Source organism: Balaenoptera musculus, chromosome 20 (assembly GCF_009873245.2).
Source record: "Balaenoptera musculus isolate JJ_BM4_2016_0621 chromosome 20, mBalMus1.pri.v3, whole genome shotgun sequence".
Classification (NCBI taxonomy): Eukaryota; Metazoa; Chordata; class Mammalia; order Artiodactyla; family Balaenopteridae; genus Balaenoptera; species Balaenoptera musculus.
In genome coordinates this window covers 8,847,945-8,874,553 of record NC_045804.1, presented here as the reverse complement: position 1 = coordinate 8,874,553, position 26,609 = coordinate 8,847,945, and the positions used below count along the sequence as shown (strand labels likewise).

At 55.3% G+C, this 26,609-nt stretch overlaps 1 protein-coding gene across 7 annotated transcripts in view; it reads right to left on the bottom strand.

Annotated features, from left to right (window-relative positions):
- SEPTIN9 (septin 9) overlaps positions 1-26,609 on the bottom strand; it is a 166,172-nt gene that overhangs the window by 22,335 nt on the left and 117,228 nt on the right. The window contains exon 1 of one of the 7 annotated variants that reach the window (XM_036836229.1): positions 17,241-17,263. The exons of the other annotated variants lie outside the window; for them this stretch is intronic. The gene's annotated coding sequence lies outside the window, so the exon portion shown is untranslated. Of the gene's footprint in view, positions 1-17,240; positions 17,264-26,609 lie in introns of those variants that run through there. 7 annotated transcript variants of the gene reach the window in all.

Below are 26,609 nucleotides of genomic sequence, written 5' to 3'. Positions count from 1 at the left end.
GAGGAAGTGCCAGGGGGACAGAGTGACCGGAGCTGCCCCTTCCTTCCCTCCCACCTCCCTGCAGGGCCCGGCCCGGCACCCAGATTAGCGGGCCTCACTGCTCTCTTGCTGGGCCTGCGCTCCACTTTACACAGTCTCCACAATGATAAACAAACAGTGATGTGTGTGGTTTACTTTTACCACGTGTCCCCCCCCACGTAAGATTCACGAAGCCACAAACCTCAGCCATTATGCTCACTCCTGTGCCGCCACGTTTGGAGCAGGGTCTGGCACGTGGCAAGTCCAAGACTAAATGTTTGCCGAACGAATGAACAAACAAACAAAGGAATGACGCAAATCACAACAGCCAGCGTTTGCTGGGCTTGCTCTGCACCAGGCGCTATTCTAAACGCCTTCCGCGCACCAACTTAGGGAACATCACAACAACCCTACACATCAGGTATTGTTAGTTTCCCCATTTCACAGATGAGGAAACTGAGGCCTACAGTGCTTTTGTCACTTATTATGGTCACAGAGCTAGTGAATGGCAGGCAGGGTGACTCCACAGGCCAAGAAAAGGCTAAAAGAAGTATAGGTTTCCTACAGCAAAGACCAAGAAAGTGCCAGATGCTGGGGTAGCGCTCTGAGGCCTCAGGGCTCCAGCCCCTCCCTCCTTTGGGTGCTCTCCCCAGGAGCTGCCGGGAGGGAATCCCACCCAGCCATCTGGAAAGGCCTGTTGAGTGCATTAGCATCTTAGTATCCATGAACTCCTGAGAAAAGGAGCCTGCAGGCCAAGCCTGGCAGGTCAAGCTCTTCAACGCCAGCCGCCAGGCTCAGCACAGGGTCCAGGATTCCAGGGCCCTCTCAGGATTACCTACAGCTCCCCCAAGACACCAGTGCTGATGAAGGCAAACCCTGGCATATCAGAGGCCCACACACCTGGTGCCCCAGCCACAGGTTCCAGGTGGATCGATGCCAAGCAGATGTCAAAATGTCCATCCTCATCCTAAACCTCCACCTCCACGAGGCCCCAACTAGAACTGACAAAACCCACAGGGGCCTCAAAGACGACTCCCCACTTCTCATACAAGTGACTAAGTTGACAGAGACACTGTTATTAACCAGCTCAGGAAATGCGGGTGAACGAAAGAGAACAGGACAGCGATGGGACTGGAAACCAGACACATGTACAGAGGCGGGGGGACCTTGGAGAAGAAACTGCCCTGGAGAAGATGTCAGAGATATGGCTATAAGAACAATCTTGAGAAAGAAGAACAGAGCTGGAGGAATCACACTCCTTGACTTCAGACTATACTACAAAGCTACAGTCATCAAAGCAGTACCATACTGACATGAAAACAGACACATAGATCAATGGAACAGAATAGAGAGCCCAGAAATAAACCCACACACTTATGGTCAATTAATCTACAACAAGGGAGGCAAGAATATACAATGGGGTATAGAGTCTCTTCAATAAGTGGTGCTGGGAAAACTGGACAGCTACATGTAAAAGAATGAAATTAGAATATTCTCTCACACCATATACAAAAATGACTCAAAATGGATTAAGGGCCTAAAAGACCGGAAACCATAAAACTCCTAGAGGAAAACATAGGCCAAACATTCTTTGACATAAATGGTAGCAATGTTTTTTTGGATTTGTCTCCTAAAGTAAAGGAAATAAAGCAAAAGTAAACAAATGAGACCTAATCAAACTTAAAAGCTTTTGCACAGCAAAGGAAACCATCAAAAAAATGAAAAGATAATCTACTGAATGGGAGAAAATATTTGCAAATGATAATGACATATAAGGGATTAATATCCAACATATACAAACAGCTCATACAATTCAACATTAAAAAAAAAAAACCTGATTAAAAAATGGGCAGAAGAACTAAGTAGACATTTTTCCAAAGAGGAAATGCAGATGGCCAACAGGCAGAGGAAAAGATGCTCAACATCACTAATCATCAGGGAAATGCAAATCAAAACCACAATGAGGGCTTCCCTGGTGGCACAGTGGTTAAGAATCCGCCTGCCAATGCAGGAGACACAGGTTCGAGCCCTGGCCCGGGAAGATCCCACATGCCGTGGAGCAATTAAGCCCATGTGCCACAACTACTGAGCCTGCACTCTAGAGCCCACGAGCCACAACTACTGAGCCCGCGTGCCACAACTACTGAAGCCCGTGTGCCTAGAGCCCGTGCTCCACAACAAGAGAAGCCACTGCAATGAGAAGCCCGCGCACTGCAAGGAAGAGTAGCCCCCACTCGCCGCAACTAGAGAAAGCCCGCATGCAGCAACGAAGACCCAACACAGCCATAAATAAATAAATAAATAAATAAAAAAAAAAAAAAAAAAAAAAAAAACCACAATGAGATACCACCTCACATCTGTCAGAATGGCTATCATCAAAAGGAACACAAATAACGAATGTTGGCGAGGATGTGGAGAAAAGGGAACCCTCATACACTGTTCATGGGAATGTAAAGTGGTGCAGCCACTGTGGAAAACAGTGTGGAGGTTTCTTGAAAAACTAAAAATAGAACTATCATATGACCCAGCAATTCCACTCCTGGGTATATATCTGAAAAAATCAAAAACACTAATTCAAAAAGATACATGCACCCCAATGTTCATAGCAGCATTATTTACAACTGCCAAGATATGGAAGCAACCTAAGTGTCCATTAACAAGTGAATGGATAAAGAAGATGTGGTGCATATGTATGTGTGTACACACACACACACACACACACACACAATGGAATACTACTCAGTCACAAAAAAGAACGAAATTTTGCCATTTGCAACAACATGGATGGACTTGGAGGGTATTATGTTAAGTGAAATAAGTCAGACAGAGAAAGACAAATAATGTATGATATCACTTAAACATGGAATCTAAATATACAACAAACTAGTGAATATAAGAAAAAAGAAGCAGATACAGATATAGAGAAGAAACCAGTGGTTACCAGTGGGGAGAAGGAAGGGGGAGGGACAAGATAGGGGTAGGGGATTAAGAGGTACAAACTCTTACATATAAAATAAGCTACAAGGATATATCGTACAACACAGGGAATATAGCCAATATTTTATAACTATAAATGGAGTATAACCTTTAAAAACTGAATCACTATATTGTACACCTGTAATTTATGTAATATTGTACATCAACAATACTTCAATTTTTAAAAATGGCTATAAACGATAATGGTTGAAAAAGATCGAGGGGTCCCCAGGACCACAACGATGATTCATTCAACAAATATTTATTGAGTACCTATTACTTAGTAACAAACAAAAAGAAGACACTATAGGCTTAAAATCAGTCTGAATGAAAACAGTGGTGGCACATAGGAACATGAAGTTCATTTATTCAAATGTTTATTAGCCTAAAACTTCCAGGCAGATTCACAGTAGTCCCTTACACGCAAGGAACCCAGTCTGGCACAGCAATTCAGGATTTTTGTGTATGTATCACAAACCTCTTTTAGAAGCTGTTGAAAGGTAAGGACACTCTCCCTAAAAAAAAATACACATGCAAATAAATTTGGACAATCTGGGGGGGTTCATCAAAGAACCCCTAGCTTTCTTGATGAAACTAATTTGGTCTAATGAGAACTTAGAATTTAATCACATTATCTCTGAATTGAACTTCTCAACATGCAAAGATGTTCTGGGTTCCATGGTGAGAGAAGGGTGAGAAAGAGTTTAAAAAAATGATCAGGGAGGGACTTCCTTGGTGGCGCAGTGGTTAAGAACCCACTTGCCAATGCAGGAGACACAGGTTCGATCCCTGGTTCGGGAAGATCCCACATGCCACGGAGCAACTAGGCCCGTGCGCCACACCTACTGAGCCTGTACTCCAGAGCCCGCGAGCCACAATCACTGAAGCCCATGTGCCTAGAGCCCGGGCTACGCGACAAGAGAAGCCACCACAATGAGAAGCCCGCACACTGCAACGAAAAGTAGCCCCTGCTCACCGCAACTAGAGAAAGCCTGCACGCAGCAATGAAGACCCAATGCAGCCAAAAATAAATAAGTAAATAAATAAATAAATTTATTAAAAAAAAAAAATCAGGGAATCCCGTGGCAGTTCAGTGGTTAGGACTCTGAGCTTCCACTGCAGGGGGCATGAGTTTGATCCCTGGTCAAGGAACTAAGATCCCACAAGCCACATGGCACAGTCAAAAAAAACATTTTTTTTAATAATAATAATAAATAATAAAAAATTTTTAAAATGATCAAAGGCGGGAAAAGAGGCTATGAACAGCTGGTCTCCATCCCTGAGCCAGAGGAGGAAGCTGCGGGGGGTCGGGGGGAGGGGCCGGGCAGGGATGTAAGGGGTGCCATTCTCTGCAGGGCTTTGAAACAGAATCTTTTCCCATTTACTGGATTCCGCTTTTCCTTGTGTCCCCGTTAACCTAGCCAAGCCACTACAAACTCCCCATAAATGTCACAGGGGAACTTCCTGTTCCCTTCTAAAGATGGAAACACTGAATATAAACGACCAAATTTTGCAAATTTGTGCAGGCAGGGATCAAGGCATGAATTTTTAAAGTGCACATGGCTCATCTAATTTGATAACTAATTCCAAATCGAATTACACTTCACACTTTGTACAGGGCAGGAAGCGTCTCCCCGCCTCATCAGTAAGCGTGAGGCCAGAAATCTGAGACTTTGCCCTCTGGCCTGAAACCCAGCTTAGAAATCCAGCACAAAGGTGAAGGCCTCTCCAGAGAAAGACAGGGTTGGCAAATACAAGGGCTGCATCTCTCCCCGTTGGAGCCCCTGCTCTTTCCCAAGAGGAGACCCAAAATGAAACTGCAGTTTTACGGTTTCTGTATGAGGAGAGATTGGGTGGAAAGAGTTCCCACGACCCTGCGCCCTTTGCGGGACCTGGGAGAGGTCACGGCAGGAACAGCGCCATCCTCACCCGACTCTTATTCATTCAGGGGCCCAGGGCGCCCCAAAGTCCTGGAGGGGGTTGTTCTCCACTCTTACTGGCTGCCCTTTTCTCTCGCCAAACCCTTTGAAGCAAACTTCTTCTCTTTTGTCTAGGAAAGAATCTCAAGAAGCTCTTCATTTCTGCCAACACGGTTTCAATTGGCGTCGGTCGTTAGAGCCAGATTTGGACAGCGTCCAACTCTGAGCCCGCCCCCCCTTCTGGAAGAGGCCCCTTCTGTTCTCTCATTTCCAGCCCGCCTCCCGCCTCCTCTTCCAGCCGAGCTCCTCACTCGGGCTCAGCGGCCTATTGAGACATCAATCTTTGGCCAGAGCAGGCTCCAACCTGCACTCCGTCCCCCATTCACTTCCTAAAAAGCGGCCTCTGCAGAATTGATGTTGCGGTGAAGGCCAGGGAAGAGGCTTCCGACTTCCTGTGTCAAGGGATTTATCTTTCATTTCCTGTTCCACCGCCAACTCACCTCGCAGGATCAGGGAATGTGCCCCCGAGCCGCCTCCCACCCCAGGGAACCTTCCAGCATGATGGGCCCCTGCCCCAAGGCAAACCCAGAATCCGGCCCTGGCCAGCCCGCCCACCGCGTCCAAAGCAGCCGGCCACAGAGAGATTCCTCCGTTAATTCTTGGCAAATGCTTGCCAAGTTAAAGAGAGAAAGAAAAGATCTTCCCCCTCTGATGGGTGGAAAGTAGCCATTTGTCACAGGGTGGAATTTCCTCTTATCAGGGATGTCCCCCTAAGCGGGGGAGGGGCAGAGCGTCCCGCCCCCAGCCCCCTCTGCTATCAGCAGGACTGTCAGTAGATGCACACCAGAGCTCCGCGGCTGGGGAGGCTGGGGGCGCTGGGGGCTCCACCTCCTGCAACGGATGAGATCATTTAAAATAACATGAACTAGACAGGGGTCTCTGGGGTGCAACAGGGCGTCCCGCTGCCAGGAGCTAAGCAGGAAAAGAGCTTTTCCCCTCAAAGGTATCAAGCAATGCCCTTCTCTTGTGCAGATCCGTCCACTCAGGCTCCGGGATGCCGCCTAAGGTCTCCCCCTGCCCTGGTCCCCTCAGAGAGGCAGAGAGGCAGAGGCTGAAGGCAGGGCCAGGGAGGGGGACAAGCGGGGAGGGGGGAATTCCTGGGGCAGGAGTGGAGGCCTGACCAATGACCCCTTAAGGAGGCAGGACACTTCGTACCACTGGCTGGAGGGTCTGGGAAGGTTGGGGGGGAAGAAATGAAGGGTCAGCAGCTCTGGACCATTTAGAACGATGTCAGCCATCCAGTGGCAGCCCCAGCTCCGGGCTGATGTGAGCTGGGGAAGCTGGAGTCATGTTCCCCCCTCCCCACCCCGCCCCGCCCCGCCAACTCCGGGCAGCAGGTCAGGAAGCAGTGTGCTCATGGCCTGGGCACCTGCAAGGCCCCTTACATGGCTCCCTCCGTGTGCGCTCTGCAGACGGCCCACCTAGACTGTGCCCACCTGCCTGCAGGGCTGCTCAGAGCCCTGCCTATCGGAAAGACCCCACTGCTCCCCGCCCCACACAACCTTGAGCCCCTGTTCTCCCAAGGGGGCCACTCAGGGGAGCGGATGCGCCAGAGCAGGCCTGTGAAATCTTAGGACACACCCTAAAAGCCACGACTTCAAACGCTCTCTGAGGTGAGAATGCGGATGGATGGCCCACCTATCCAAGCAGCCTCAGAGACACACACATCCGCCTGGCCACCCCTTGGGAGACACGTTCATCACCCTTGAAACACTGCCCGGGGGAGAAGCTGGCTGCGGGCAGGGTGCACAGACAGCCCTGAGCCCCATGCGGGTCGGACACCAGAGCGAAGCAGGAAGGGCCCAGCTTCCTGCGGCCCCTGCATGCCCCCACTGTGCATGAAGCTTGGGTGTACCTCTGGACTTGGGGCTCTGACCAGATGGAGCCGCCCGTCCTCTGAAGAGCAAACGCACGGGGGTCAGCCCTCACCCCCACTCGCAGGGATGCAGCCCCTGACGGCCCAGCTTTTCCTCTGCTGATCCTCCGCTGTCTCTGGCTATTGGTTCTCAGCCGTCTTGCTGGCTCCTCCTCCACCTATAGAGCCAGGTCTGGTCCCAGCTGGACACCCTCCCCAGTGATTTCGCCCATGCTCCGGGCATCGAATGCCAAACTCTGTCCAGATTCATACACCAGTGCCAACCTGACGGGCACTGATGACTCAGCAGAGATGTCCCGCTATGGCAGGCCCCCTGCCCAGAACTGGGTATCTGTGGCCCCTGCCCTAGTGAAGTCTAGATGTCTCCCACTGAACATGCCCCAGACTGAACTCTGGACCTCGAGCCTACCCTCCCCACCGCACCCCCCCGCCCCTGTGAGTAATGGCATCTCCGTGCATCCATTTATGACAGCTAGAAATCCAGGGGCCAGCCTTGGTTCCCCCCCCCTTCCATCTCCCCAGATCCAATCATCCATCCCAAAGTCCTATCAATCCGAATCCAACACGTCTGCAGGCAGTCGCCCTGCCTCCCTCCCTCCACGGCTCCCACAATCCAAACCATCGCCATCAACTGCCCTCCCCCGCAGTCCATCCTTCTCAAAGCACCAGGAAGGCCTGTTTAAAACAAATTAATCGCATCATTCCCCTGGCTCGAAACCCTAACTAGTTCTCCCTGCACCTGGGAAAACACAAGATCCCGGGGCCCCAGAATCCTGGGGCTGGGATCCTGTTCCATCCCAGACTCCCTGTGTGACCCTGAGCAAGTAACTTAACCTCTCTGTGCCTCAATTTTCTTATGTGTGAAACGGGATAACAATACTTGCCTCGTAAGAGTACTATGAGGACCAAACGAGATATTTACAAGCACAGAGAATAGTGCCTGGTACTGTAAATGCTCTAAGCATTTGTTAATAAAATACAAGCACATGCCCACCTCTCCAGTTTTGATATGTGCACCGTCTCCCTGGCTCCTTTCTGCGGCTCAAACAAGGTTCCTCAGAGAGGTTCTCCCTCAGCACTGCTCAAGGGGACTCCCGTTGGGTCCCGTGGTTCTCTTCTGGAGTGGCCCTGCGCACAACGTGTAATTGCAGATTTTGTCTTCCTCTGCTGAACGTCTGGGTCTGTCTCCTTTGCTGCTCACAAAACCTTACACATCCGAGCGCCCAGTAAGTAAGATGTTGAATGAATGAATGAATGAATGGAAGGTGAGCTCACTGCCCTTTCCTCCTGCCCTCATCTCTTCCCAGAGCATCGGGGGCCGGCCACTGCTCCCGGGTCAATCCAGGTGGCGCCTCTCCAGCCCTGGCCCCTCTGCGAGGTTCCCGCAGTGCTGGCCTGCATCCTTTCCCATGGGCTTCCCCCTCATTCGGCTTTCAGTGTGTGGCAGCATGTGAATGAGATGTGAACAATTTCCGGTTTCCATCGTCCTGCAGCCACAAAGCACCTCGGCGGAAGGATGGATGGACATCCTGGGACAGCTCCTGCCCATTCAGGACATTTCGCTCAGGAAACAGTCAGTGGGGGGATGGGGGCGCCCACTGGGGCGGGGAAACTGGGCGGTCCCTAATCCCTACCGCCTTCCTCACCCACCCCTAACTGGGGCTTCAAGGCACGTGGGGTCTCTCCCAGAAGCTTGAGGCAGGCAGGGCTGGTGTGCAGGGGGCTCAGGTCCGAACATCTGGACCCACCCTGGGCTCTGTGCTAACTCTGAAACCTCAGGCACGCTGCACCCGTGCTGCAGCTGGCCTGACCTGACTGGCCGGTGCTGTGGCGAGCCGTGGGTCCCCTACGTGGAGTGGCCAGGCTTCCAGTCACTAGGTGTCCATTAATTTGCTGTCCAGCAGTTAAATGTGACATATCACCAGCCCAAACTTAAGAGTGATTTGGTCAACTGCCAAAGGGTATTCATCGAGACACAAGTAGGGACCGGGCTGGGCCATCAGAGGAGGGCTGACCCTTGGGCTGGCCTGTGCACAGCACTTTACAGTTTACAGAGCGCTCAGATTTGCTTTATCCTTCCCGATCCTCGTCCTCACATCCTTCCTTAGAGTCTACATTTCCTGCTGTAATTAGCTGAGCCTTTTGACATCAGACCAAAATAACAAGAGCTACGGTAACAACACGTTCTCTTACAAGTTGAGACGAAAGTTAAAGGAGGGAGCACGCCTGTCCCCGGGGCCTCCCACACTTGCTGGGACCCAGCAGGCTCTGCCCTGCCCGCAGGCAGACCCCAACCCACCCCCCGCACCCTCCGCATCCAGAGGGGACCTACTGTGGATCGAAAATGCCCGGCGTCTTCCACCAGATCGATCTGTGCCACGGTCAGCACAGAACCGGGAGGCCCCCGAGGGTGGGAGCCTGTCCCCTCCCAGGTCTCCCCAGCCGCCGGCTCCGGGAAGGAGCCACATTCATATGGTAATTTCTGCCTGAGAACTGGTGAGAAGCAGAGGTCCCTCCAGCTGCCGGGCGGGGAGGGCCCAGAGGAGGAGGGAGGGAGCCTGGCCGCCCCGCCGCCTTCGCGAGACCGCGCCAGTGGGCCCTCCCCAGCGCGCTGCCGGGCGGCGACGCTGAGAGTGGACACAGCGGGCGCCCAGACGCGTGCAGGGGTGGGCCTTTCCCGGCTGCACTTGTGCGGTGGTTTAAAAAGACAACCGACATGCATTCTCTCTACAGCTTAACTTTTCTGTGTGTGATGCACAGAACAGTCCAGAAACGCTGTAGCATGTAGCTCCTGCAGATCTGGGAGGACTGCGGCCACCCTCACCCCCTCCTTGGATCCCAGAGGCAGCCCCCCACCCCACATTTCCACCCTCCCAGGAAGGAAACGCCTCCCCCCCCACCCCCGCTCGGGGCCAAGGCTGGTGGGGAGAGGGGCACGTCCCCCTGGGGGAGGGTACGCCAAACCCACCCACTCCTTCCATCCACCCACTTCCTCTCATACTGCGACTAGCTCACTGCTGCACGCTTCCCTGTCTCCCTGGGAGAGGACACACAAGCCTTCCATTTCCCCTTTCTGCCTTGTTCTGGGCCCCATGCAGGCAAAGGAAACTAGAAGTCAGCGACAGGCCCCAGCTGCAGACCCAACGGGCTCCTCTGCTCCTGCCCCCCGCCCCCAACTCATCCATGCATTGATTCCACGTCGATTCACCCTGTTCCACGGAGCTTGGCCCCGGACTCACAGTGAAAACAAAACAGCCCCCAGCAAATTGCACAGAGACACAGATTCGAGACATGATATGCGAGATGCTCACAGCCACTGGGGGTGGGGCCCGAGGGACCAACAGGGCACCCCCGACTCAGTGCTGGTGAGCCAAGCTTTCCCAAGTGACCCTGCAATTCCCCAAGAGAAATGAACGCACATGTCCACACCCAAACCTGGACACCAATGCTCACTGCAGCGTGATTCAAAAGAGCTACAAAGCGGACACAGCCCAAAGGCCCATCAACTGATGAATGGATAAACAGAATGTGATGCAGCCTATAAAGTGGAATACTATTCCGTCATAAACAGAAATGGAGCACGGACGTGTTACATATGGATGAACCTTGAAAACATTACACTACGTGAAAGAAGCCAGACAGAAAAGGCCACCTGCTATATGATTCCACTTCTATAAAATACCTAGAATAGGCAAATTCATGGAGACAGAAAGCAGATTCATGGTTGCCAGGGGCTGGGAGCAGGGAGTTGGGAACGGAAAGCTACTGCTAATGGATCTCTTTGAGGGGTGATAAAAATATTCTGGAATTAGTGGTGATGGTTGCCTAACCTTGTGAATATACAAAAACCACTGAACTGTACACTTTAAAAGAGTGGATTTTCTGGAAAGTGAATTATTTCTCAATAAAGCTATTATCAACAACAAGAAGGCTGGCGACTGAGCTCCCCAGGGAACCAGAGCAGGGACTGTGTCCTCTGGTCCACGGCCAACCCCCAGCACTGACCCAGCATCTGGCCTGCAAGGCACCCCCTTACAATTCTGCAGCCCAGGGGAGGTGGGTGGCTCCTCAGCCCGGTGACTTTGGTGACCTCTATACCTGCCCAGCCTCCTTCTCGCACCACCAATGCTCATAAGGACTCAACGTGAATTTTTAAAAAGGGCCCTCAGTGTCATGGGCTGGAACCTGTCAAGTCACAGAATGACCTGGGAGCAGGGCCCTTTTATAGAAGGAAGCCGTAAACCTCACCCTGAAAGGAGGGGGAAGCGGAAATAAAAACACAGCCCGTCAGCAATCAGAAAGGTTGAACTTGGCTCATTCTGAATCCCTGGGCAGGAGGGACAAGAGGGGAAAACCTTTGCTTCCCAAGACACCCACTCAGACCCCTTCCACATACCTGAACCAGCGGGGCGCAGCGGCCCCGGCAGCAGGACTCAGGTCCGGCACCCACCTGCAGCCCCGCCGGACCGGTCAGGGGCTGAGTCTGGTCAGCGTCTTCAGCGCAGGCCCGGAGGAAATGATGGGGGGAGCCGGAGCTGCTGGGGGGCCGCTGCCGGATTTCTTGGGCCCTCTTGGTAGGACCCACCCCAAATCTGCTAGAAGCCCAAGTCCTCTCCCTCCCCATCCCAAACCCTAAGGATGCCAAACAAGCCACAACTAGAGAGAATTCAGTTCAGTCCCACTTTTACAGGGTTAGCACGGGCCGCAGAGGGAGACGGGCCTCTGGGTTGCTCAAGAGCAACTTTAATTATAACTTTCGCACTCGGGTCTCCGGGTGCCCCGTGTTGTGAATCAGCTCTTTACTCCCCAGCCGTCCTAGGAGAGCCCCATGGGGTGCCGGCTCAGGGGGCACCCACGGAGGGGGGTTTGCCTCACCTCCACCCACCCCACAAAACCAGAGGACCAACCCCCCATGCCCAGCTCACACGTCTCCCCACAACCCGACGAAGTGGCCGCAGGCTGAATGCAGAAACTGAGGTGCACACAGAGGTCTCCTGCCCTTCCCTCCGTGGCCCACGGGGGGCCTGGCGCCCAAGCACGGTGGCACCTCTTCCGCTCAGGACTGTTGAGCAGATGCCCCCAAAAGCACTGGTGGATGAACGCACGAGGGAGTGAATGAGTGAATGGGGACAGAGGTGGCTGCTGGCGCACGGGGTGGGGGGGGGTCCCAGGAGCCTCGGGGAGACGGGACCAGGCCATCCAGTTCTACAGCGAGCCCTGGAGGAGGCTGGGGAGACAGGCAAGACTCTGGGAAGATGGACAAGGACAGCTGAGGAGCTTTGTGCCAGGCAAGCAGGAGGCGGGCATCTGCCGTGCCGGGGTGGCCCTGCCGGAGGTGAGCGATCTGAGCAGAAGCTGCCCCATCGGCCCTCCCCCCGCTGCCACCTGGACACGCAGCCCCACACCCCCCGGGCTCCCCTCCTCTGCCCCGACCGCGCTCCTCACCAGCACTCCAGCCCCAGAGGGTGGCCGTGGAGGCGGGGTGGACGGCAAGCGGCCAGAGCCCCGAGACGACGGAAAGGCCCCTTCCCACCTGCCCTCAGCACCTCCCAGGCAGCAGGTGACACAGTGGAGATCCTTCTGTTTTCCCACTTTTTTAAACAACTACACTTAAACCAACGGCAAACAAAAGCCTCGTAAAACGTGTTCTTTTTCCCACGAGGAAAAGTCTGGGAGGAGGACATTTTGTCGTGGACACGTCCCGACCTACCGTTCGCCTCGGCCTTGGTCCCCACCTCCGTCACGTGGGGAGGGAGGGAGGGAGGGAGCTCCAGCAGTTGGTGACAAAGGTCGCTTCAATGAAACTCCTCGACATTAAGACTGGGGGCCCCGGGCACCTGGCCCAGAGTAAACCGTGGTCGGAGGACAGAGCTGCTTGTGGGGTTCGGGGCCTGGCAGGCTGACTGCAAAGCCACCGGGGTGACCAGAGTGACATCAGCAGAGCATGCGGTTTGTAAAGTGGCCGCAGTGCCTCTGCTGTGTGCCCTCCGTCACCGCAGGGCCGGGGGCAGATGAGTGAGGCCAAGAGGTGGTGCATCGCCCACTTGCTCCCCCATGGGGGCTGCGACACCCCCTCCGCCCTCTGCACCCCCTGCCCATCCTTGGCCCCCACCGACCCCCAAGCTACAGTCAACAACGATTCTCCCTCTGACTCAACGGGGCCTCTGTCCAGCGGCCGTTTGTCTCCGGGACCCACAACTGACCCCCAGCAACGGGCAGCTCTTCCTCTGTCCCCGGCAGACGAGGAACAAAAGACTGGGATCCTGTCCTCACTCCCCTACGGCTCCCCCAGCACCAGAGCATGGGGGCAAGCCTGGGGTCATCTGGTCCAGTCCCCTGCCCCAGGAGAATGTATTCAAATCATGGAAGAAATGCTGCTCTTTGGTCCTTTTTCTTTAAAAAAAAAAAAAAAAAGCCTCCAAGGAGATGCTTGTATGAAGAGAGCAAAACAAATGTCTGTTCTTATAAGGCTCTCTCGAGCTTGTCTCACAGAAACCACAAGAGTATTTGGACAAAAGATGAAACGCTGCAACCACGAGGTGCGTGCATCCATTCCGACAGCAACTGAGCAAGCACCTGGGGTGTCCAGGCCGCCACAAAGACCAAGAACAGTCCAGGGAAAGACACACAGACAGGACGCGGACATCCCCACCTGGTGTGGGATGTCCTCCACGCAGGAGGGAAACTCACTTTCCTGCTCCCAGGAAAGGAAAACCTTATCTGCTGTCAGAGCCCGGTGACAGGCCTGGGAGATAAGATAAGCGATAAGGATCTGGGAGGCTGGAGGAGGTACGGGCACATTCCACCAGGGACACCAGCAAGGACGCTCTTCCAGTGCCACGGGAGTGACCGCCTCACTGGGCACTCGGTGCCTGGCACTCACAGAGCAGGACAGGGGTTGGCATTCCCTCTGGGGGGACATGGCCCCAGAAGGGGGTGCCGCACACCAGGCACAAAGGAACAGAGGGAGGGGCACCCCAGCAGCTGGTGGACCTCCTTCCCTATGGGGGTCAGCGTCGGTGACTGAACCCCAACCCGGAGCTTCCGAGGGCGGCCTGGGTGCTCAGGAGCTGACCTTTCACCCCACCCCCAGCTTCAGGAGAGCGACAAGAAACGTGGTGCTTCTGCTATGATCCGGCTACCAAACCCAGATTAAAGGGTTAAAAAATTGCATTTAAGCTGGAACGGCCAGGAAGAGAGGAGTGAGCAAACGGGTTCATCTTCATCTTTCAGGACCTTTGCGCTGAGCCGCCCCTCCCTCCAAACCGAGGCCCAGCCCCGCACCCCAGAAGGGTGGGTGGGGTGAAGTTGCTCCCACGAGCTGATTATTAACTCTGCTCTGAAGGTGGACCGGTGAGTCCAGATGAGGACAAGTGGCCACCCAGGCCCCTGCAGAGTTGGAATCAAAGCTCCGTGGGCCTCTCGGGATTCAGCCCTTCTCCACAGGACACAGATAAAAAGAGAAGAGAGTGGCAGGTTTGAACCCCGCCCATCCACCCACGCCCAGGGCGAGATGTTCCACCCGCCACCTCTGCCAGCCCCAAACAGGGCTCCTGGTGAGCCCGCTGGGAGGTGGGCAGGCTGGAGGGCTCGCCAGGTGGGGCAAGGCGCCCTCCTGGCTGTGATTAGACCTGCACCGTCGCTGGGCCCCCAGCCTGCTCACCCAGCAAGCTCGCCCTCGGAGCTGGATGTGCCCGGCTGCCACCTCAGGAGCGCTCCTGGGAAGGCGTCAGAAGGCTCCACTGAGCTTCTGAGAACAGGTCCCTACCTGTCCCAGGAGCCAGGCTGGCACTCAGTGAACAAATCAAAGCCCGGTGCTGGAAGGCAGAAGTCTGGGAAGAGAGTCCCAGCCAAGGGCTATGACTTCTGCTGGAGTCATCCTCCCCGAGACGCCCCTCCTGTGGGGAGCTGGGCCACCGGGACCTCAACACCAGGCCATATCCAACCCCGCATCTTTCTGAAGCCCAGTGGTATCAGTGGTCTAGACCAAGGTTGGGGAGAGGAGGGCTGAAGAGAGGGATGGGCGGGAACAGCAGGTGTAGAAGGCCACTGAGAGGACCCTGGCCAGGGACGTGGGGCGGCCGGCAAGCGTCTGTCGTCACCCTCACACGCTAAAATAAAGTTCTCCTTCCTACACACCTACCTGGCCAATGGGAAAGTGAGGGAGCCCAGAGCCGTTGGTGGTATGGGAAAGGCAGCCCAGGAGTGAACCGTGCAGGGGGTGACAGGCTTCCTAAAACAGCCTAGAGACCTTTGACACCGTAGGAAGCTGGCACTGCTCCAGGCTGGTGGGGGTCTCTCCTTCTGCCGAATGCATCTCAGCCCCTAGGAAACCTCTTTTCTGCAAAGCTGCCCTATCTGACCAGAGCAGCTCAGGCTGGTGGTGACACAACAGGAAGTGGCGTGGGCACGGTGGCCCGGGGGATCAGGGAGGAGGTGGGGAGGCAAGGCGGCCTAGGGACCCTGGTTACCCTAACGTGTTCAGGGCTTCTGGGGCGAAAGCCCTTGTGAACCCCGTCCTGGAGGCCTGGGCCACTGGGCCCGGCACTCAGGGGGTAACCCCACGGGCCCCACAAGGCTTGGGGTTGGTGGGGCCCAATGACAGCGCTGGCTGTGTTCTGCCTTTTGGCTCCCCCCCTTCCCATCAGAACAGGGCTCTGTCTCCTCCATCTCCGAATGCCCGGGGCCCCGATCCTCCCCACGCGCCAGCTGAACTAGACGGCATCCCGAACACAGCACCGGCCATGAGGAGCGGAGTCTGGCGGAAACGCAGACACAAACCAGTAGACCCAATAGTACTGCAGGTGCCACAACCCGGAAATGATGGGGGCGGCAGGGACGCCCGGGAGGGGTGGGCGAGGGTCAGCGACCACGCAGTTCCCCCGAGACGGGCGTAAAGAGAGTTCAGCCACAGAAGCGGCCTCCTTCCCCAGCCATGTCTTCACCCAGAAGAGACCCAAGGGGAGAGAGGTGGGAATCCGCCCCTTCCAAAGAGGCCTAATGTGGATGCTGGCTCCCCACCCCCAGATGGTTAAACAAACTTGTTCTTCTTCCTATTTCCTGAAAAGGAGCCCCCAGGTTGCCAAAGAGAAATGACATTTGTGTAAACACCCATGGAGGCCCTAAGTTTCAAGGCAAAACAACAATGAATGAAGGGGGGGCGGGGAAGCACACACAATTATGAGGACACAGGGCCTTTTTCTCCCTCCTTCCCAACAGGTTTTTTCATGCGGGATCCAAACTGAATCCCAACGAGGGTGCTGTCCCCACGGGCCAGAAACCCGCCGTATGGACCAGAAACACGCTGTACGGACCAGAAACACGCTGTATGGACCGCTGCCGGGCAGCACATTTTTCTCCAGGAAAGGAATTTCAAACGTCTCTTTGGTGAGCAGAGATGCTTCCCCAAACCTCGGACAAAAATGCCAGCAGATTTCACGGCAGAAGAAAAGGAGGGAGACAAGGATGAAGGGCAGCAGCCTGGAAGCTGAGTCAACACCCAGGGGACGTTTGGGATGAAGTTTCAGAGCACATGGCACTGCCTGTGAAGCACCTCGGCCCTCCAGCTTTGGCGCCTAGGGTGACGTGCCGGGCTGGCTGTGGGATTTGAGTCTGGGGGTTCTCCCAACTTCTTGGCCGGGCCGGAAAGCCCCTTGGAAGGCACGTCCCTGAGAAGCCGCTTCCTCACCCCTGCTCCTCAGCACGGCGTGACGACGTGGTGGACGCCCTCGCTCCATCCTCCAGCAAAGCACTCGCGTTCCAGCCCCCCGCACCGCCACCCCTCCACCGCCCCCCGGCCCGCTCCCAGGAACATCGCGCACATCCCAAACACCTCCCAGGATTCCAGACAAGCTGCAGCAGAAACTCCCCAGATCGCAATGCCGGCCGCAAGATCTCTGATTCCGGCATTTCTAGCGTCTGTTGAAACTAATCTCCAGCAGGTCCTCGGAGCCGCCTACCCCTAACGGCTGACCATCTGGACGGGACGATTTTAAGAGGCAGCGGTGGCCAATCCGCAGATCTTCCCAGCCCTCCTGAAAGTCAGGGAAGCCCCTTGCGAAAGGGAAATGGGCTCCAAGAAACTCCTGGCCGAGAAGGACTTAACCACTCGGGTAGCTGGCCAAATATTTACAGAGACACGGCTGTGGCACACAAAGCCCTTCTCTTCTGCTCCGCGACCGAAAATCTGGGCCCCGAGTGAAGACCGAGATCCCACCGTCCCGCTCCTGGGGCCCGGGGGCTGTCCCGCCGGCCGGGGGGCTGGACCCGGGGGTCCCCGGGGAGGCGCCGCTCCCGCCCGGCCCTCGAGGGGGCTGCCGGGCAGCCGGACCACCTGAGGGGCCCCTGCAAGCGGTGCGAGGCTGGAGGGAACAAAGGGAGCGAGGACTCACCCAGCAGCTGAGTCGGGCTGCGCTGGCCGCCTGAGAGCGCGGCCCGCCCACCGGGTCACATGGCTCGGAGCCGAGCAGAGGATCAAAGAGGCTTTGTGGCCGAGGAACAAGGAGCCTCCCAGAGCGCGGGCCGAGGTAGGGAGGGACCGCGACGGCCTCCCTGCGGAGGGGGCAGGGCGAGGGGCTGCGGAGGGAGGGGGGGCAGGCGGAGAGAAGGGGCGCCCCCGGCAATCACCCCCACCCCGGGTGCCTAGGAAATGCCAAGGAGCCCAGTTCCCAAGCCAGCCTGAGTCACCCCCAAAAGGAGTGACATGGTCCCCGGGGAAGAAGTCGGGGAAAGAGAGAGAAGGAAAGAGGCTCACCTGGACAGCCAGCGAGGCTGCCCTCCCTTCCCAGCCCGTCCGTTCAGGGCGATGCCAAGGATCTGACGCTGCCCACAGGCACCCTCTCTCCCCGCCGCCCCGCCCTCGCTCCCTCTTTGCCAGGTGCACCCCCCACCTGGTCCTGACCCCTAGCAGCTCGGATGACAGGCCGCCCTCCCCAGGAGGTCCAGGCTTCCTGGCAGCTGCGGGTGGGAGCACAGCCAGCCCTGCTGTGTGTGCGGTGGTGGCAGTGACCCCGGGAGGGAGAAGAGAGGAACGGGCAGGGGCTGGGGAGCCAGAGGTGGTGGCCAGCTCACCCAGAGCTCTTTCTTCTTCCTGGAGCCTCCGAACTCCGATTCCGATCCGATCGGCTCCTGCTTCTCCAGCCCCTAAGGGCCTGGGAGTGAGTCACGGAGTCTCCTCCTCTCTCCCCTCCCTGCAAGCCCCTGGGAAGTGCCGAGACCCCCTCAGGGGATGGGCTAGGTGGTCCCCAGAGGAGGGAGCTTGGGAGCGACCCTGTCGGGCCTGGGCCTGGACGCTGGGCTCGGCCAGATCCATCCTGTGTCATGACCTCTGACCCCGAGGGAGTGAGTCACTCCCAGGCACAGGCGGGGCTGACTACGCTCAGGCCGCCTCCCGCAGGAGGAGAGAGCTGCTGGGGGCCGGTGTGGGGGTCTTCCTGGGGCAGGGAGTGGTTAGTTCAAGGGCACAAGAGCCTGAGTGACACCTGGGAAGGCTGTCTTAGGCCAGTGACACCAGCCAGCCCATCCTCCTGCCTCCGGGATAAAGACCTCCAGCCCGGCCCTCGTGGGCCAGGCCACACCCAGGGTTTCCCGCTCCCCGATGCCCCCGCGTGGTGGGTGGGCAAGGCCCCGGGGCACCCGCCCCGCCAGCCACATGGGCAGGCTGACCACGTCCACCACCATGTCCCTCAGCAGGCAGCTCTCCCCAGCAGCGGCCACTCCCACCCCTGACAGCCAACTTGCTCCCCAAAGGCCTCCGAGGTCTTGGGGTTTGCCACAAAGGCTTCAGGGGGCTGTGTCCCACACCCTTCCACACCCTCATGTGGAGTGGCCATGGAGAGCTGCTGCCATGGGTCTCCAGGCACTTGGCCAGAGCCTGGGGATTGTCCGCGCGAGGGAATGCATGTCCGGAGCCCTCTTTCGCATCTCAGTGGCCACCTCAGTGGGCGGGAGGCCGTGGTGGATCCGAGACATGGGCCTCAGAGTCAAAACGAGATGGAGGCCCCTTCACTAGAACTAGTTTTGGCCCACTACTCAACATCTGCTGGCCTGGACCTTCCCCATCTGTAAAATGGGTGTAATCAACTCCAGCTGCAAGAATTAAAGTGAGATGTGTGTCCAGAAACAGGAAGGGCAGCCACTCAAAAAATACATCCTAGGCAGAGAGTGGGGAAGGCCCAGCCCCTGCTGACACCCCTGCCCACTTGGCTGGGCCCTCATCACTGGGCCCTAAAAAAAAGCAGCTCCAGGAACCAGCACAAAGGAGGCCAGGCCAGGTGTCAGGGTTAATTAACACAGAGCCTCCGCTCCACGCCTGCCCTGGCAGCCTCCTTGCCCCCCAGCGCTCCCCTTGGAGCCTCCTCACCTCTGGCCTCACTCTGTCCCCCAGCTTTCTGGCCCCAGAGTCCACTCCCAGGGCCCACCACCCCTTCCTGGGCGCCAACCAGCTGCTCTCCAAGCCCACCCATCGCCCTGCCCGCCGTCTCCCCCAACCCCCAGATCTCTGGCCCAGGAGGCGGCCTGGGTGCTTTGTACACGTGACAAGCTCCTCTTGTACCTTTCCCTCACTTGTCACTGACGGCGGCCCCCAGAGTACAGGAGAGGGAATCCCTGCGCCTGACAAGCCCCCAGTCCAGGGGCTTTTCCAACACTGAACATCTGCCCCCCCCGGAACCGCTCAGAACCCACTGCTGCTCAGCACACACTCGGCATCTAGAGAGAGCAGCCTGACGCCTGCACGGCTGCCCATCCAATCCTCCGGCCGAAACGGAAGGCCGTCCACTGACGGGCCAGCCACAGACATAACTTTAAAGTTTCTAGTAGCCACAGTAAAAAAACGTAAGAAGAAACCGGTGACGTTAATTTTTAAAGCATTTTACTTAACCTAAAGAGCTAAAATATCATCAACCCAACATGGAATCAACATAAAAACGTTTGAGATATTGACATTCTTTTTTCTTTCCGTACCAAAACCTAGCGTGCGTTTTATACGTACAGCACCTCTCGATTTGGACTGGTCACATTTCAAGTGGTCAGTAGCCACACGTGGCCAGTGGCTACTGTCCTGGACAGCACGGCTCTCAATACCCTCAATTGCATCCTGAGGTGACACCAGATCCTCGGGGAGCGGTCTGTCTGCATCATTTTTAGCACCGTGCATGCAGCCACGTGGGGGGTGGTACAGGACACACAGCAGCGTCTACTGTGAGATACTGTTGAGGCCACTGATCCCTACATCACAGTGTCCCCTTGCTGGGAACGTATGGGGACATTACTCTCAGATTCGACCATCAGAAAGAACAGAGCTTCTCCTAAGAAATCACTTGGCCAGATGTGTGCTAAGCATCCGTCAGACGGTTCCAAAGATGTCGGTTCCTGCGACTGCCAACCCACCCCTTTCCAGGGTTCCCTCACTTACCTGGCTCACAGGTGCTCAGGCCAGGATGCGCCCCTGACTCAAAAGCAGCGGCTCAAGAGTGAGCTGGGCTGTTGGAACTTCCCCGGGAGCGTGGAGCCAGGATCCCTTCCAGACACCCAAGCTACTGCAACTCCTGCTCGTCCTGTGCACAGGCATCTAGGCACCGGCCTCCCCTAAGTACCTCAACATGCTTCTTTTTATTTACTTCAAAGTCACACGGAATTACAGTGATTAAAAAACAATCTATAGGGCTTCCCTGGTGGCGCAGTGGTTGAGAACCTGCCTGCCAATGCAGGAGACACGGGTTCGAGCCCTGGTCTGGGAGGATCCCACATGCCGCGGAGCAGCTGGGCCCGTGAGCCACAATTACTGAGCCTGCGCGTCTGGAGCCTGTGCTCCGCAGCAAGAGAGGCCGCGATAGTGAGAGGCCCGCGCACCGCGATGAAGAGTGGCCCCCGCTCGCCGCAACCAGAGAAAGCTCTCGCACAGCAACGAAGACCCAACACAGCCAAAAATAAATAAATAAATAAATAATATTTAAAAAAAAAAAAAATCTATAGAAACAGAAAGCAGTGGTTGCTAAGGTGGGGGCAGGCGTGGCTGGGGAGTGACTGCTTCATGGATATGGGGTTTCCTTTTGAGGTGATGAAAATGTTCTGGAACTCGGTACTGGTGATGGTTGCACAACAATGTGAATATGTTCACGGTAGATTAAAGAGAAAAGAATTTAACGTGTCCTTTTTTCACTTGAGCCAGTTTCTTCTCCTGTTTTAGACCTTAAAACCAGAAGAGCCCTGAGACAAATCAGGAGCCCTGGGGGAGGCTGAATCACGCCCCCTCTTCCTGGAACCTGTGAATGTTACCTTACGTGGCAGGACGGACGCTGCAGAGGTGATGAAGGATTGTGAGATACAGAGATTACCCCGATTATCTGGGTGGGCCCCAAACATAATCACAAGGGTCCTTATGAGAGGGACACAGAGGGAAAATTGAAGAATACAGAGAAGATGACCGTGTGATGATGGAGGCAGAGAGCTGAGTGATGAGGCCACAAGCCAAGGATGCCAGCAGCCACCAGCAGCTGGAGGAAGTGAGGACACACTCTCCCCTGGAGTCTCCAGATGGAACCAGCCCTGCTGACACCTTGACTTAGCCCAGTGACCCTGATTTCAGACTTCTCACCTACAGAACTGCCAGAGAATAAATTCTATTGTTTTAAGCCACTGAGCGAGCGTGTGGTAATTTGTTATAGCAGCCACAGGAAACTCATACAGCCCTGCAGTCTGGAACTCGACCCGTATAAGTTAGGATGAAGAAACAAACACTCAGAGCTGGAGGGAACTTGCTCCAGGCCGTGCATCCATGAGCGGGACCCTTCCCAGACCCGATGGGGTGTAAGTCAGGTTTTTGGGGAGGGAGTTGGACTCACCCCCACAAAACTAAGGAAGCTCCCCTCGCTGGGCACCAGGTGACGTGCAGTGGAGAGGGGGGTCCCATGGTGTCCTGGACAAGGATGCTGTGGGCCGTTTCCACCTGCCCGTGAGCAGAGCCCACCATCCCCCCCGGGGAACCCCCAACAGAAGGGTCGCCAGGGGCGGCAGCACTGATCAGCTGTCCTGCAGCAGGGTCCTACTCTGGAAGCCACAGAGGGAGAGTCGGGGCTCCCACCTCCAGCTGGGCCAACTGGGTGAAGAGCATAGCAGCCTCTGTGGGAGTCACCCGCCCTGCAGGACAGGGGCACTCACGTGATGCCCGAGACGGTTGCTCTAGCATGCAGCAGCAGCGGAAGGGGAGGAAGTGGTTACACTGCATCCTCCCTCCCTCCCTGTCTCACGCACACTCACACTCACGCACACACACATGCACACACATACCGCCCCCCCCACCCCAGTTCCCAGGTCCCAAACGTTCCTCCTGCCAAGCCCAAAGCCCGGTGGTGAGCACAAAGCTCAGCCCACTTGCCAACTCTCTTCCAACCCACCCCGGGCAGACCCCCATGGGATGCAGCAGATGCTTCCTGTCAACTGCCAAGAAAAATATCCCTCCCTCTCCTCTGTGGGCAGCTTGCTGGGCTCCCCCCACAGGGGGACAGGGGAAGGGCTGGGTGGGTTGGAAGTGTGGGTCTGGGGGCTGAAGTGGGCAGGGAGCATGCGCAGCCACATGCCCCCAGGGGTGGGGGGGTGGGGAGCCCCGTGCCTAGAGGCAGGCAGACCTCAGAGAGGTGCTGGCACACACACACAAGCCCCCACCGTCCCTGGGGGTAACCCCCAAAGCCCCAGAGCGAAGGCCCCGGCATGCACGGGGGAGAGAGGGGCCCTACCGCACAGCTTCTCTCTGCAGCAGAGCAATGCTTGCAGGGGCTAGTTGTCACATTGGGTTGACATCTTTCTTTTTTCCAGTTCCTTCTCAACTTGAACTAGGAGAACGTTCAGGCTGCCCCTCATCTCAAAAAGAAGGCCAGGCCCCTTCCTTTGGCCCAGCTCCCTCCTCCACTGTAGGCTTGCTTTCTTCCTCTCTGAACAATCCAGCCTCTTAACAGTTGGTCTACACTGCGGCTTCCACCTTCCCACCACCCACTCACTTCTTAACCTTTGCTATCTGGCTTCTGCTCATTTCACCATTAAAACCGACCTCTTGAAACAATCCTCATGGCCAGCCTCCAGTTCCTCCGTCCCATCTGACCTCAGAGGCAGCACATGGCATGCATTAAGCACCCCTCCTCCTAGAAGGGCACTTCTCCGGGCGACCTTCCTCTCTCAGCCCCCAAGGCAAGGGTTTAGACAGCACATGGGGGTCTCCTCTGAGATGCGAGGAAAGGAGAGGCCGGCCTTACTTCCATCACCAGCTTCAGCCATGACCCCCAGACTGCCGCCGCCTCTGGCCCTGACCACCTTCCCGCCAGCCACATCTCCAAACATGCTGTGTTCTAAGGACCCTATGCTCTTCATCCAGGCCCTGTAGTCTCCCAAACCCCATCTAAAATCCCCTGTTAGAAGTCACCACTTCCAGGAAGCCCTCCGGATGTTTCTCCATCAGATGTGACCACCCCCGCCCCCGTTCGTGTTTCCTGCCTCACATCTTGACCTGGAGCACTTGCCTGGCTAACTTACCTCCTCCTGGGTTCCTAGGTAGTGGCCCCATAAATGTTTGTGGAACTCAGCGGCAGGAAGGCCCCATTTCCTCCTTTCTAAGAAGTGCTTCTCCCACCCCCACTGTCAGACTGCATCTTCCCCTCGCAGGCACCTTTAATACACATTTCTTTTTCCTCTTGAAAAGCTATCATTAAATCAACAATGTGTCAGAAATTATTTGATGATATCTTAACTCTCCTTGGCAGCCAACTCTGTTACTCTGGTGTGATGGATACTTTGTAGCTGAGCAGTAGCCCCCGGCACATTTCCAACCCCACCACACCATCCTCCTTCCAGAATCCTGAATACCCAGCAACAAAACAATCAGATCCTGCATTGATTTCAAACAGAAACCGAGGACGTCTATCGCACCATGGGTGTCCAACCCCGAGGGCTTTCTCCAGGGTGTCAGGAGGGAGGACCGCCAGGCGGGGGCGCTCCAGGCTGGCATTACGTGTGACACTCTGGACCTCCTTACCCTTCACAGAAATAAGGACCGAAACAAAAGCCTTAGCAGCTAAGATGGTAAATTTTTGAGTCAAACAATACATGGTTCAGTATTTAGAAGGGGGGACTGAGGTTCTACCCGGGGGTAGGGGATAAGCAAGCAGAAAGGGCAGGGTATTTGCTTGGCCTCTGAAAAAAGGTTCTCAAGCCTGGTGGCACACTACCATTCCAAGGGGAGCTTCTAGGAAATACAGATGCCCGGGCCCCACCCCAGTGATTCTGATTTAACTCATCTAGGGGTTGGTAATTTTAAAAAGATTTCTCAGGAGACTCCAATGGGTAGCCTAGGTTGACAACTACCGTTAGGACTGACAGACACATACATACCCCTGAGATTTGGTGAGATCTTGACAACATTTTAGAGCTGGGTGTGCCCAAGAGACACACAGGGGGTGAGTGGGGTGGGAGTGGGAGGGTCAACAGTTCCCGCAGTGGCGGCGGGGCGGGGGGGGGGCGGGCCAGAGTCGCACCGGCCAATTCAGTGTGCAAGGCTTGGCCTTTTTATTAAGGGTCTCCACACTGCCTGCTGCCTGGCTGGCACTTGGAAGAGAACAAGAGGACACCCAGAAAGGGGTCCAGGATACACTACTGCGGCATAAGATTTGGGAGAGAAGGCATTCGAGTTCCTTAAATCTTATCTGCCTAAAAGCGGAGCCTTCCAGAAGAATGCAATTGTCATCAATCCCCTCCCCCCTGAGCAACCCAGGGAAGATTGACTCTTATCACAGCAGAGAAGTCTGCATACCACACCTACCAGATACTCTCACAAAACTATCCTGTATCCCATCTCTCCTCCTAAGGGCCCATTTATCTTTCCAGAGTCCTTTGTTTTCCAGTAAGTGCTCTTCTCCCCCTCCCCTTCCCCTACTAAGAAGGTATGTATAAGCCCCAAATTCTAACGCCCCTTTGAGTCACAGTTTTCTGTGAACTCCCTTATGTACACGCTTAGGTCTGTCGTTTCTCTTGCTAACGTGGCTCTTGTCAGTTTAATTTGCAGACCCCCAAAGACTGAACCTAAGAGGGTAGAGGAAAAGTTTTCCTTCCCCAGCATTTACCCAAAAAAACCCTCTTCACTGCAGACTGGCACCTTCCCCACCCACAGCCAGCACTTTAGACCCCTGTTTCTCAAAGTTTGTTAAAGCAGGACAGCCTGCTCTGCAGGATGCTCCCATCCCAAAAGGTTTCCGCAGTCAAACAGATTTGGCAATTGCCACCCTCTACAGTCCTTCTTTTGGATATTTACAAATACATTTCAATATATTTTTGAATTAAATTCTACAATGTGAGTTTTTTAAAAGTTCAAAGTCTTTAACTATTTCCCAAACTTACTGGACTGTGGAACCCCCTTTGCCTCTCTAATGCGTATTAATGAGCCTGAAGAGAACACAGTTTGGGAAACCCTGGTTTAGACTTAAAAGCCCATCAGCTCTCTGCTCTTGCTCTAGGCCAGACATCGGACCAATCCAGCCTCTCTGGACACAGGTTAGCGAGGGGTGGGAGTGGAGAACATGAGTCCCAAAGAGGGGGAGGGTAGCTTACCTGGGGCAGCCACAGGTCTTGGAATAAGATTTTTAAGTCCAAATTCCTAAATTACCAGGGGACACAAGAATGGTCGGAGCAGCATGGTTTATAAAGGCAAAAAAATATGAAAACAACCCAAATGTCCATCAAGGGGAGCATGGAAAGCTATAGTGTATCTGCCCACTGACTACCATCTGGCAGAGAAAATGCACAGGCCAGAACTACAGGCACTGGTGCAGATGACCTCAACTCACAAATAGAATAAGCTTCAGAAGGCTACTTACAGAACAAACTCCTGGTTATGTCGTTTTGCAACGTGTAAAACAATAGCATACATTACTGAGAGAAACAGAGGCGTGTAGCAAAAGTTCTAAAGTAAACATGGGAACGATAAATAGATAAATACGGATGCAGGGCGTGTCTAGTGAGAAGGAAACAGGACTACTGTTAAATGTTTGCTTCTCAGGCTAGACAGAGGCACCCAGGTGTTCAGTGAGACAGTGCCTGTTTTTTAAATGCAAGCAATCTTCGCAGGCACTGGGGAATCAAAGCCCTGAGCTTACCCATGGCTAACTGGCCAGGTGGCCCCGGAGACGAGGCATCACCTCCCTGAGCCTCCATTTACCCAACTGAGACCCCATTTACCCAACTGAGACCAAGGGCAATGAACCCACCTGCTATTTGGCTGCTCGTAAGGAGGTGGCTCAAACTTCCTGCCCTCCCTTGTGGGGTTTAGGGGAGGGTGGTTTGCACTAACCGTGTCAAAGTGCTTTGAAAACCACATGAAACTTCTAACCAAGGGGAGCTGGCGACTCCAGGCCCGTTTTCACGACCTGGAAGAAAATGCCCCAGCCCAAGAAGCCTTGTTTTTCCCTCGGGGCGGAGGCCTGGGTGTCAGGCGTGAGGGCTGAGGGCTTTTGCGGCTGCTTAGGGCATCTGATATGAGGCTTTGTGAGCCCCAGACCCACTTTTAACTGGGGTGCCTGAAACCCCTCTTCCCTTCAGCAAAGACCCTGGGGCAGGTAAAACCGCCACTCATGGGAAACTAAGCAGCTTGTTTAATTGGGAACTGGGCCCAAACCAGCCCAGCCCAGATCTTTCCTCTCCTTTTTCTCCTCCCAGAACTGGCAGCTCAGGAAATTCAAGGCTGTGAAACAGCGGGCACATGACCTCCGGCTGTTTACTCA